Source organism: Lissotriton vulgaris, chromosome 3_1 (genome assembly GCF_964263255.1).
Source record: "Lissotriton vulgaris chromosome 3_1, aLisVul1.2, whole genome shotgun sequence".
Taxonomy (NCBI): domain Eukaryota; kingdom Metazoa; phylum Chordata; class Amphibia; order Caudata; family Salamandridae; genus Lissotriton; species Lissotriton vulgaris.
The window spans coordinates 1,363,603,742-1,363,617,077 of NC_141689.1; positions in this window are offsets into that span (position 1 = coordinate 1,363,603,742).

Sequence of the window (13,336 nt, forward strand, 5' to 3'; positions counted from 1 at the left end):
TTAGGATGTTGCTCTCTAGCCAGCCTAGAGAAGGGAGGTCCCCAAATCACACCCATGGTTTAACATCCAGGGCAGCAAAATCCCTACACCTAGATCATATAAAAAGCAGGACCAGCATAACATCCTTGAGACCCATAGGAAATACAAGGAAGCCATACTGCAAGCCAAAGCTGGGTGGGAAGCGGAGTTTTGGTCTGATCTGACCCAAGCAGCAAAATCAGGGGATACAAAAATATTTTGGAATAATATAGCACATGGTAATTGCCCTTCAACCAGCCATCTAGCCTTCAAAGTCCAGCCTCAACAATGAGTTGAGCATTTTGGGAAGCTTTACTCTGCTCCTGTCGATGTGCGATGTGTACATGTTTACAGCCAACTAGAACAACAGGAACTACAATGTCTAGAACATAAAGGGGGCTGTTGGGGGAACAGTGATACTGGCCCCATTTGTACACTAGCAAACCTAGACCCCCTGACAATAACTAGTATAGACTCCCTAAGGGCCTTGAAATCTTTTGTCCCCAAAAAAGCCCGGGCCCGACTGTATTCCATCTGACCTCTATGCAGCTGAAACAGATATCTGGGCAACTTATTTAAACATCCTAACAAGGACAATTCTTGAAGGGGGTGCTATTCCAGAATCCTGGCACAAAGATGAAATCGTCCCAATTTATAAAAAAGAGTGGCCCGATGAGGCTGCAAATTACAGGCCAATTAGCCTTTTGGACGGGCTCCAGAAGCTTTTTGCCAGCAAGTGTTGGAAAAACTAACTGACAGGGCTGATCTAAATAATACTTAAATAATACAATAATTTGCAATACTTGCAAGCAGGTTTTTGGCCACAAACCAGCACCCTTGACCAATTGCAAGATTTTAAACAATATACACGAACAAAAATAGTCTTGGGTAAAGGATGTCTTTATGTCACATTCGTAGACATAAAATCTGCTTTTAATATGGTCCCACGAAGAAAACTTTGGAAAGTCTTAGAAAATATGGAAGTCCCAGCTAATATTTTGGATATCCTAATTAGGATCCACAAAAATAATATGGCACCAGTTAGATAGGGCAAGAACGGAAAATTATCAGGTGCATTTGGTATTGAAAGGGGAGTATGCCAGGGGTGCATGCTCACTCCAACTCTTTGCACTATTTGTAAATGATCTGGCTGACATTTTAAATTTCCCCAAAAATGATGCTCCAAAAATTGGTTCTATAACAATTCTGGTACTATTATTTGCACATGACACGCTATTAATTTCCAAAACCCAAAGCGGCCTGCAAACAATTTTGAATCGCCTTCTTCAGTTCTGTACTGATCGGGGTCTAGAGATAAATATGCGTAAAACAAAATATATGATATTAAACACTCATACGACTTCCCATACAAATGTATTGGTAAACAACTCCACCCTTCAGTGAGTTTTTGAGTTTGTTTACCTGGGGATAACCCACAAATTAGTACCCCAATACTTCCTCTATTGATGGACCTGGGTCTGTATCCCTCCCATTTATTTTATGTTACAGTTGAGACCTTTATTGCTCTGGTAGAGACTCTGGACAACCCCTGAATTCAAGTTTTATAGAGTACCCTTCAGGGATCTTTTGAACACACCAGGCCATTTGAGGAAATCAAGGCTGTTATACCTAAAAAGGATGTTTAAAGCTCTTGCCTGCAATTATTTTAGGGATAAACTAGTAAAAGCATTTAAGATACCAAAAAAAGCCTGAGTGCAGGGACTACCTATGGTGTGAAAGGTAAGTAAGTAAGTAAATGTTTATTGTTTAGTTAATTAAACCCATAACTATGTAAAAGCCTTATGTTTATATAAAACAGATTAAAAATAGAATTAAACACTATATTCATTTCATCGCTGCATGCCACACATAAAATTACATTGTTAAAATTCAGTAGCCATAGGTTTGCCCATTTTTCTTTGCCCAAATTCAGACCCTTTTAACAAAGCTTTGAAAAGACTTTGAGGAATTTGATCAGTCTGCCATTCAATTGTGGGTCTGATGGATTTAGGCACGGATTTATGGCTGCTCTACAAGACCTAATGCCTCTCACATTAAAGCTTTGTTTGCGGAAAATGGCTGGCTCATTGTAAAGTTTATTACATGTGCAAATCACATGAATGAAGTCTTCTTTGTAGTAACCACACAGCCAGCATGAATCAGGACCTGTATGCACACAGGTTGGCTGATCCGCCAAAGATGGAAATTTTCCAAAACGTAGTGCCATTAGTTGTTTTTTTATGTCAGTTGGAAATTTCAGATTCAAGTATGAAGCCGGTGCAAGAGATTTATATTTGTTTATCACCATCCAAGTGTGCGACCTTAACTTAAAGATTTTTTTTGTCAGTTTGTGCTGAGTGGGTTTTAGCTACTTTTTTTATTACTAGTTTGAAAACTGATACAGCAGATTTTTATTCCATAAATCATTTGTACAGGTTACTGAAAGAGATTTACATAATTATTGGTTAAAAGGGGAATTTATGTCCTTGTCTACTTCAGACCATAGGGCTTCATTAATTTGTGATGTGGCTGCATTTTGTTTCAGCCGATACCAAGTTTTTACTGTATAGCGTACATTCTTCCTATGTCCTCGTTTATTAAGCCGAATTCGAGACAGACCTGAGCCTGCGATGCTGACCTTTGTATCTGAAATACTTTTTTATAAATGAATGCGGTTAGTTGATTTAAAACCTCTCCGTCTTCTCCATGAAAAGCAGCGCTGGTGTATGTTATTGTAGGAAGGATTTTCACCGTCATTGGTTTATTTGATGGACCCTTCAACTTTTTTGCCAGTTGACTGAAGGCGAATATGAGGGCACTGATTCTCTGCATCAAGTACTCTTTTTGTTCTGTATGATTTTGTGAGTTGTCAATATAGAATCCCAGGTACTTATATTTTTTAACTTCCTCTAGTTGATTGCCGTTGAGCCAGATAGTCTGCTTACATCTCCGCTGAGAGCCGATCACCATCATTTTAGTCTTTGATTTGTTTATTTCAAGTTTGTTTACTGACATTTCATTCAAAAGTCTTTGAAGACCGATCTTTGTTTGACTCATTAATACCACATCATCAGCATATGAGAGGTGAGTGAGTACCAATTTAGCAAGTTTCGGCGGGTGAGAGTTAATGCGATCTAGCCTCTGTGAAAGATCAGACATAAACAAATTAAAAAGATGAGGGGCCAGAACACACCCTTGCTTGAGGCCTCTGGTCATTATCAGCTTCCTTGATAGTCTGGACCCATCACCTAGCTTGATTCTTAACCATGTTTTGGAGTAGAATAGTAGTATACCTTCTAGTAGCCTTTCAGGTATATCCCTATGCTCGCAACTTTTTCCACAGGAGGTGACGATCAACACTATCAAAAGCTGCCTTTAGGTCTATAAAGCAGAGGTAAAGATGGTGTCTCCTCTGCTTGCACTTGTTAGCTATTAGAGATAGAGCTAAGATGTTCGTTATCGTCCCTATTCCTTGCCTGAAGCCTGTCTGGTTGACCGGGATACGGTTGAGGTTATCGGACCAATCCTTCAGGTCTTCTAGAACTAGTGTGGCATAATATTTTTGGCTTCGACATCCTGGAGGGCTATTAAACTGTAATTTGATGGATTAATTCTCTCGCCTCCTTTAAATATAGGTGTCAATATCGAGCCTTGCCAATTTGATGGAACATGATTTAAAAGCTCTATATCTTTGTTTTATTTAGAAAGATGATTGCCCCAGAATGATGTATCGTGCTTAAAAATTGCTTGAGGGATTCCATTAGGGCAAGGAGCGCCGTCACTTCTACCTTTCTTAATTATACGTATCACTCCTTCACTTGACAAGGATGAATGGTTTGTCGCTGTTACCGGGGAATGAATGCCATTTTTCCCCTGCGGCTTCCCTTTTTCCGCAATTAACTTAGACCCTGGGTCTTTTTTTTCTCTTGTGTGTAGTGTAATGACTTCTCCTGAGCTGTTTGGATCAGTGACGCCTTTGGATGTATCATTCCTCTCAGCCTGGGCCTGCATGTTTCCTTCTGGCGTAGCGGGTTCTATGAACTTTGTAGTTAGAAATTCAGCCCACTCGTATTCTTGAATATTTGAGGATAGTGCAATCGCAGGCCTATGTAATTTGTTTATGATTTCCCAAAACTTGTTTGAATTCGTTTTCTTAGCGCAACAAAGCAATTCAGCCCAAAATGTATTATTGCTCATTCGCTTCTCTTCCCATAGCTCTTTTTTTATAGATTTTCCTTAGCTGCCGTACCCTGTCCCAGGCTTCTTGGTCGGGGGATGTTCTTTTTAAGTTCCTAATAGCTTTTTTGAGTTTGCATTTCAGAGCTCGCAGCCCAGCCGTCAAGTTATTATTCAGTAAATTTTTTTGACCATGGATTTTTGTCTGATGTTGACCAGTCGGCATTAATGATGTAAGATCCGCTGTACATTTTACCCAAGCCTCAATTTTATTCTGGGCCTCCACTTTACTAGCCGTTATCTTTGTTTTTATCTTGGACTGTAATGTATCAATTGTATCATTTGACCATTTTAGACGTTTTAGGTCAACTGTGTGTATGTTTCCTTCAATTGTTGTGTTTGCCTGATGCTTGGTTATATTTAACCTGAAGTGTATGTGCTGGTAGGAATGGTCACTCCTGGTTGTGTACTCTATTGAAAAATGGGAGAGGAATGGCATCAATGATTCTGAAATTGCTGTATAGTCCAGTCTTGATCTAGTATTTCCACCATGAAATGTGTGTTTCGGTGGGAAATCGTCTGTTGTTCTGCCGTTTATTACTCTCAACCCAAGAAACTCTAGAGCATTTACAAGACCTTGACCTAAGTGGTCCACTGTAGGTCTCAATGGCTGATATTGCTGTGAAACATTGAAGTATATATTGTCAGATACTAGCATGTCATCTTCGTCCGGGGTGTGAATTAAGTTGGAGTTAAAGTCCCCTGTAAGTATCAGGTCCCATAGGGGATAGGTACTCAGCAGGACGGTTTTGTTCTACGCACTGACCCAGATGTTAGTTTGATCATTTGAATATTAGGTCCTGCTGAAACCATCTGTTCAGTGTTGATTTTTAGTTCTGTAGAAATATAAACTGCCAGTCCTCCTTTCGGCCGTCTGTAAATTTTGGTTTTAATTGCTGGGACTGTATAATGTATATAATTTGCCAGAGGGAGATCTTCCCGTGCCCAAGTCTCCTGCAGTGCTACTATATCATATTTATCCCAACTAGTTGGTAGACACCCACTTTTTTGCCCCTGCTATATTCCATGATAGCATTTGTATATTTCTTGGGTCTTGTACAGGCGGATATCTTTTCCAACTGTCAGTGGCCTGAATTTGAATCTAGCGCTCCTGTCAGCCATCGCCAGCTGTCCTGGACCACATCCTTTCTGGTTGCCTGATCATTCTGTATGTTTCTCCTCAGCACGATTGAAAGGTTGCTGCCTTATGCTCCTTTGAGAACTGTATGTTTGTTCGGGTTGATTTCTCTTTGACTTTGACCATAGCTCTTGTTGTAGTTGGAGTTAAAGGTTAACAGGTCAGGATAACGTGGTATCGTTGGTCTTGACAGTTTTATTCCCCAAGCTTCAAATTGCGACTTGGCGTTCATGATGTGCTGGACCTCGTCTTCAGTCTGCCATGTTGTCAGCGTTTGTTCCTTATTTTTTTGAATACCCTTTGCTATAAATTCTACTGCCAATAAGTTCGACGAGGTCAGATATTTTAAAGCTGGAATATTAGCTGTTAATTTCAATATGTTCCCCCTATTCAGTATGTCTTGTGGCCCTTTTGAGTCGTATTCTGGTGTTAACAGTAATTGCTGTTTCGGAATCAAGTTAAAATAATTAATCTGTAACGTAGGGTCTTCATTCTTGTTATTGACTGTAATTTGTTTTTTTTCATCTTTTATTTCAACTTTTAGATTTAAGTATTGGGACTTGTTTCTCAACGTAGTGTTTAGAACCTGTTTGTCTACCGAACCAATGTTCTCCCGAAGGCTTTCTGCGTTATAGTTAGTTAATAATTCTTGATCTAGATTTCCTCGGATGAACTAATTTATGTATGTCAATTGGGGAGTCTTTTGAATTTTCGCCCTTGGGTTAACTTCCCCCAAACCAAACACGTAGGCCTCAGGGTTTTCCATTTTCGGTCCTTCCGACATGCTGTCTTCAAGTTTTTGGATCTCTGAGTTTAGGTTGTCTTGTTTTCTGTGTTCCATATTTGGTTCTCGCCATTCGTCCTCCCGAGATTCCGAGGGACAGTATTTTTTTCCCCTCTTTGATTGTATACCACCTTTGTCTCCAGAGGTTTTTGAACAAGGGCGTTGTGAGCTGTTGGATTACTTGTAGTTGGTCCTAGCTGTTCGTGGCTTATCACATATTCCTTATTGGGGTCTGCGCCTTGCCTACTTTTGTTCTGTGGTTCTAGGGAATCTTTTATCTTGTTCATTTGCTTGTTGACAATTTTATTCCCAGCTTGAGTAAATTTTTTCTTGGCTCCATATTTGGTGTCTCCTTTTCTTTTCATCGTCTTTTGTGAGTCCCCAAGATTTGTGCTTTATTCCAAGTTTATATCTCCTCCTCTTCCTGGTTTCTGATTAGGTTCTACTGGTATTTCCTTATCTGCCTTTTCTGTTTTTTTGCTACTTGACAGATGTTCGTCTGTTACACTGGCCGGGTCTGTTGCTACATTACTCGTCCTGACTGGGCAGAATATTGTGTATACCTTGGTAGTGAGCTGCATCGTTAGACAAGACGTTTTATTCCTAGCTTTCCTGTCACGTTTTTATGTTTCTGTGACAGCTTTAGTTCTTTATTATTTTTTTTATCCTGATTAGTTGCTTCATTACTTTCGGTTGTCTGGTGGTCTTCGTCAGCTTTGCGAGATACCGGGTTTAAATGGACTTGTAGATTTTCTGAATTAAATTCGATTGGGTCATCTTTGTTTTCTCTCACTTCCAATGTTGATTTATTGATTAATATTATCTATTCTAAAAGTGTTGGGAGTAGACCTCATTTATTGGGCTGCAGGCACACTGAACTGAATATTTTGCTTGGACTCTTGTAATCAAATAATTCATGTTGTCCTGTTTGGTGTTGATCCCTGCAATTTGTAGTGCTATGATATTCATTAGGTCTATTTGTATATCCATTTTGTCCATTTGCATATTTAATGCCTTTATTGTTGTCTGTAATGTTTTTAATAGAGATTTAGAAATTTCCGAAAAACTACTTTGGTCTTTAAATGACTCTCCTTGTCGAAGCGGAGATTTTAATTCTTGATTAAATGTTTGGTCTTGATTAAACTGATTACTAATATCATTAGTCACCCTAAAGGGGATATTATTGGTATTTGTTTGAGTGGTTTTTAATCCATGTGTGACCGTGTTATCTTGAGCATTAACATAATGCTTTCCCCTCATTGGGGAGCTTGTTTCAAAAACAGATGCTTGCATAATGTCTTTAGTTGAAACAGATGTTGTGTCTATCTGCTAGGGGTTATTCATGCCTTCTGGGTCTTCTTGGCCCGCCTGATGGACCTGTGCGACTGTCTGTAATCTTGTAGTTCTTACATTGTTGCTTACTGACTTAGGAGTAGAGGACGTAAGGTTTCCTTGGGGTGTTTTAGGGTTGCTGTTGGGGAGTTAGAATTTTCCCTGTGTCTGGGCACTTTTTGATCGTAACTTTGCGACCCTACAGATTGGTTCATATGGCCTTGTATTTCTTCATCACTATTTTTTGTGATGTCTAAACTTTTTGTCCTACCATCTCGAAGCAGTTCGTTGCTCAGGCATGTTTCTTCTTTAAATGTCATGTCTAAACTGGCTTCATTATTCCTCTCCTCTGAGACCGCCCTATTTAAACCAGACTTTTTCATATTCAGGGTCGGTTTTTGCATGTACCATGGATTAATTATACCAGATACATTTTGTGTGGTTTTGTTTAGTGTCTTTCCATTAGAAGCTGAAGAGGCTGTCTGTGAGGCAAGAGGAGGCAAGAGGAGTCATGAGTCCTGGGATCTCTGCTGTTGTAGAGTAAATAGCTGCTCCAGGGTCTTTGAGTAGCGAGAATCTGTCACTCACGACTGACTTCCTTTTAGTGCCTTCCTGTATATTCCTGAACATCGTTATTAATGGTGATGTCAATGGGCTTTTGTGCTTGAAATCACAGCCTTCTGATTTAGTCGGTTGCAAGCGGATGCGGTTACGATGCCATGAAGTTCGGGATCCACACTTTAAACCAACGAGTTGGACCTACTATAACCCGGCTCATTCCTGATCTTTATCAAAGACAACACGAGATGCTTTTCAAAGATACGGGATCCCCAACGAAAAGATAATACTTACTAATTACAAGATACTTAACACAATGCTTGTGTAAGCCTGCTGAGAAAGTAACTCGCAGATAACTACCTAGATGATACGGCAGATTGAATAAAGACAGTGAATTACCTGCCCTGAAGAATTCCTTTTGGATGAAACGCGTAGGCACCGGCTACAACATTGTTTTTACGAAGATAGAATCCATGCACTTTTGATCCGAATAAAGAATTTACTACCCAACCACTGAAGACTTTTGACTCACCTGGATTGCATGAATATAATGCTGTGATTATATGGTGTAGATTCCATAAAGAACATTGTTTTTTTCTTGTTTATCATACCACATAGAAATAGATCCTTCATACTTATGTAGAGTGCTGGACATTGTGTTAAATTCTGTATGTTTGAGACTTTTTAGTCTCAGGGAGACCTAGGGGTCTGGATCTCCTGTCCGTAGCACCTAAAAATTAAGAATATAAACGTGACACTAGTGGATAGGTGCAATATCCTATAGCCTCAAACCCATGTGCTTGGTGTATATAAGTCCTGGGATCTGTTGTAGAGTAAATAGCTGCTCCAGGGTCTTTGAGTAGCGAGAATCTGTCACTCACGACTGACTTCCTTTTAGTGCCTTCCTGTATATTCCTGAACATCGTTATTAATGGTGATGTCAATGGGCTTTTTTGCTTGAAATCACAGCCTTCTGATTTTGTCGGTTGCTTTTTTCTTTTACTTTGTTTTTCACTCTGGGCCTTCTGGGTTAGAGTCTGTCTGACTCTTCCTGATCTCATTTCTCCCTCACCAAAAGGACCAGTATGGTGTGAAATGATTAAAACCTGTTCCTCTGGTAGTCTAACAGACTAATTTCTAGATCATAAGATCAGCCCTAATTATGAGACATGCCTAGGTGTGATACAGGGCTCTTTTCCTAGGCAACTCACCTTGAGGTTTAGATATGGTACCCTCTCCATATCAGCGTTCACGGGGAGATGGAGGACCAATACTGTTTTTTTCAAATGCTGCTCAGTGTGTGACATAATTCTTGAAACCTTTACTCATTTTGTATTCTTCTGCTCTGCCTACAACTAACCCTGGGTGTAGTTTGCAGAGTAGCACTACGCGTAGCTACGCGAAGTGCATAGTGCAAACACGCGTAGCGTAGCATAGTACAGCTGGCATTTTTTGCTTGCTTGCGGTCATCAACGTCAAGTTGGCGACTGCGAGCAAGCAAAATGACATCCCGGCGAGACTTTTTCCTCGTTTGCGATCAGCAACATCAAGTTTCCAATCGCGAGCATGGAAAATAACCTCCCGGCGAGCTTCTCAAGGCGGGGAGGTCAGGTTTCTCATTGCGAGTGGTCGCGTACTCGCGTAGTGCGAAGTAGCACAAACTTCGCAAACTACGCAAGCGTAGCGTAGTGCTTTGCCCAGGCTTATTTATATATTTTTTATTTATTTATTTATAAAGTTTTATATAGCGCGAACCAGACCCAAGAGGGTATCAGAGCGCTTTACATTTAGGATCATTGTGTTAAGAGTTACATCAGATACAAGAGCATACAGCACACATAAACAATGATTCACAAATTTGTTGGAGGGGGGGAGGAAGGAGTAATAGCGGGGAGACTACGAGGAACTGTGCCCAATGTCCGGCTGGGTAGGTGACGGTCAAGGGGGAAACCAGGGCCAATCTCCTCATTAGCTGTCGGCTGGCCGGGTATCAGCCATGTTCCTCAGGTCTCAGCATTCAGGAAAACCAGATTTTAGTTTATTTGATTTGAGTTGAGAAGGTTATATAGCGCTGGCTAGATCCGGAGGTATCAGAGCGCAAAACCAGAGGATTGTTGCATTACAAGGCATATCTAAAAAGGTTTATATTGCGCTGGCTAGACCCGGAGGTATCAGCGTGCTATACAAGAGGAACATTGCGTTACAAATTACATCAGTTACATTAGCGTAGTATGGTACAGTCAACAAACACAAGGATAAGAGAATTTGTAGGAAAAAAGGGGAGGAAGGAGCCATAACTGGAAGACGAGGAAGAACTGTGACCAATGTCCAGCTGGGTAGGTGACGGTCAAGGGGGAAACCAGGGCCAATCTCCTCATTAGCTGTCTAGGCAGCTCCACCAGGCATCAGCCATGTTGCTCAGGTCTCAGCATTCAGGAAAAACAGATTTTAGTTTATTTGATTTGAGAAAGGTTATATAAAGCTGGCTAGACCCGGAGGTATCAGAGCGCAAAACCAGAGGATTGTTGCATTTAAAGTTATATCTAAAAAGGTTTATATAGCGCTGGCTATATCCGGAGGTATCAGAGCGCTATAGAAGAGGAACATTGCGTTATAAATTACATCAGTTACAATAGCGTAGTAAGGTACACTCAACAAACAACGAGTATGAGAGAATTAGTAGGAAAGGAAGGGGGGAAAGGGCCATAACAGGGAGACGAAGGAGAACTGTGTCCGATGTCCGGCTGGGTAGGTGACGGTCGAGGGGGAAATCATTGCCAATCTCCTCATTGGCTTCTAGCAACTCCACTGGGCATCAGCCATGTTGCTTAGGGCTCAACGTTCGGGAAAACCAGTTTAGAATAGATACATAGGCTACGAGGAAAGAGTTAACAAAAGGACACGGAAGGGGTTGTAGTGCACCAACAGCTCAGAATGGGATAATGGGATTGCCTCGGAGCCACGGGGGTCCCCCACGGCGGTGATTAAGACTGGCCGTAGCCCCCATCCTGACAGGGAAACGTGTGCTTCTCTGGGTGTTATTGTTGATCACGCTTTGATTGCAGGAAGGTCTGCCATCCTTAGATCAAGCTTCTGATACAGGCATACTGGAGGTTTGTGAGGTGAGTGGGCATGAATTGCATTAGTCAAGGGAAGGGCTAACATGGTTCACTTTGAGTAACAATACAAAATACAGGCAGGACAGAGTTCTGTAGCGAGGTGAAACACAGTGTGTGGGCCCCTCCCCCACTGATCAAAGCCTCTCTGTACCCATGTCGCGGGCACACCAGTCTTCCGTTATGGCAGCCCTCCCCTATAGGGGCTTGAACTGCAGTCCTGCGCCTTGGGAAGAGAACAGGGGAGGGGGTGGGGGGGCCTCTGTAGATAGTCTGAGAGGGGGTCAGCGATGTCGTAGCCTCTGTCCGGCGTACTCAGATTGCAGCCCCAGCTCACTTCAGGTGCCATCCAGGTCACGGGCACTCTGTAACATTGCGGATCACTTCCCGACCCTCCAGCGACCCAGAACTGCGCAGCCAAACTCCATGCATGCATTTGTCCAAGTGGCCGCCATTTTGAAGTCAGGCAGACCACTTGGGGGCTTTTTAACTAGCTGGTGAGTCCCAGTCCTGTTGCCCCTTAAGCCCCTGTTGCCGATGCTCACTGCGGCGTCGCTGCTTCCTGGTGGTTCAGTTGGCCCGAGGCTCCCCTCTGTCGTTGCGCTCCACTCCGCTCCGCTCCCGCTGAACTCCGGTCAATCTCTCGGTTAGTCTTAACTCTGTCCCACAATCTTGGTCTATAATCCTGCACAATGCAGATTCTCAGGGGGCGCCTGCTCCCCACCAGCTCTTTCCCACTCCTAGCGTTGCACGGACAGGTCAGACTGGGGCGCAGGATACAGGTCAGGTCCAGGTCGAATCCATCCTCCTGGTACCGCCGCCACTAACACTGCATTTTAACCAGCCTATCAACCTACAGCAACCACCGTAAGAAGTCGATTATTCCTGTATGTCGCCTTACGGGTGTAGGAACAATTGGGGTAGCCTTAAGGATATTGAAATCTGACACAAGGGAATGGGTTATCGTCGTCATGGCTAAATCTTTACATGCAGCTTGACTTATATGTATGCGGACTGTTATTATTATTATTATTGGACATTTATTAAGCGCCTGGTTACGCCACTGGCGTGTCCCCGCGCTATAACAAGTGGAGTGACTGTCCCCCCTCCTCCCAACCAAGCTATCTACTGAAAAGGTGCGTTTTAAGCTTTTTTCTAAACTGGATTTCGGAGTGTTCAAGCCGAAGTTCCAGCGGAAGATTATTCCAGCACTTGGGAGCAAGGTATCTGAAGGATCTGCCTCCCATACGAGCTTTAAATATTCTTGGAACTTTTAACAGCCCGGTCTGCGAGGACCGAAGACTGCGTGCAGGCTCGTAATGGGCTACTAGGCTCTGGAGCGGAAGAGGTGCTTTGCCATTCAGGATACGATGGCAGGTGGCAAGGGCCTTAAACTCCACTCTCCTCTCGATGGGGAGCCAATGGAGCGCCCGCAAGGCTGGTTTGGCGGATGACCTCCTAGGGAGTCTGAGGACCAGCCGCGCTGCCGCGTTTTGGAGAACCTGTAGGCGGCCGATGACCCTGCCTGTGGCCCCCAGATAGAGCAGGTTCCCATAATCAAGTCGGGAAGTGACCAAGGCATGCACCAGTGTCTGACGAGCAGAAATGGGAAGCAGATCTAATACTTTCCTAAGAGCTCTCAGAACACTGAAGCAAACCCCCGCCACCCGACCGACATGTGGGCCAAAGGTGAGGTCCTTATCCAGCCACACGCCCAGGTTCCTGGCCTCACGGCAGGGAGCGGGGACTTCCCCCAGACAGGGTGGCCACCACGCAGACGACCACGCCGACGGTGCACCCCCCACCACGAGCACCTCGGTCTTGCTCCCGTTCAGCTTTAAACAGTTGGCAGACATCCAGGCAGCAAGGTCTTTCATGCAGTTCCTGAAGATGTCCGCCGCAAGACCGGGCGCGCGCGATAGGGAGATGACCAACTGCGTGTCATCGGCGTAGGACACCAGGCGGAGACCATATCCCTCCACGATAGCCGCCAGGGGGGAGACGTAGATGTTGAATAGAGTTGGGCTCAGGGACGAACCCTGAGGTACGCCCTGGCCCAGCTCAATCTCCCTGGAATAGCACTCACCCAACCTGACTTGAAAGCACCTCTCAGAGAGCAAGGACTTGATCCACCTAAGCGCAGCTCCTGTCACC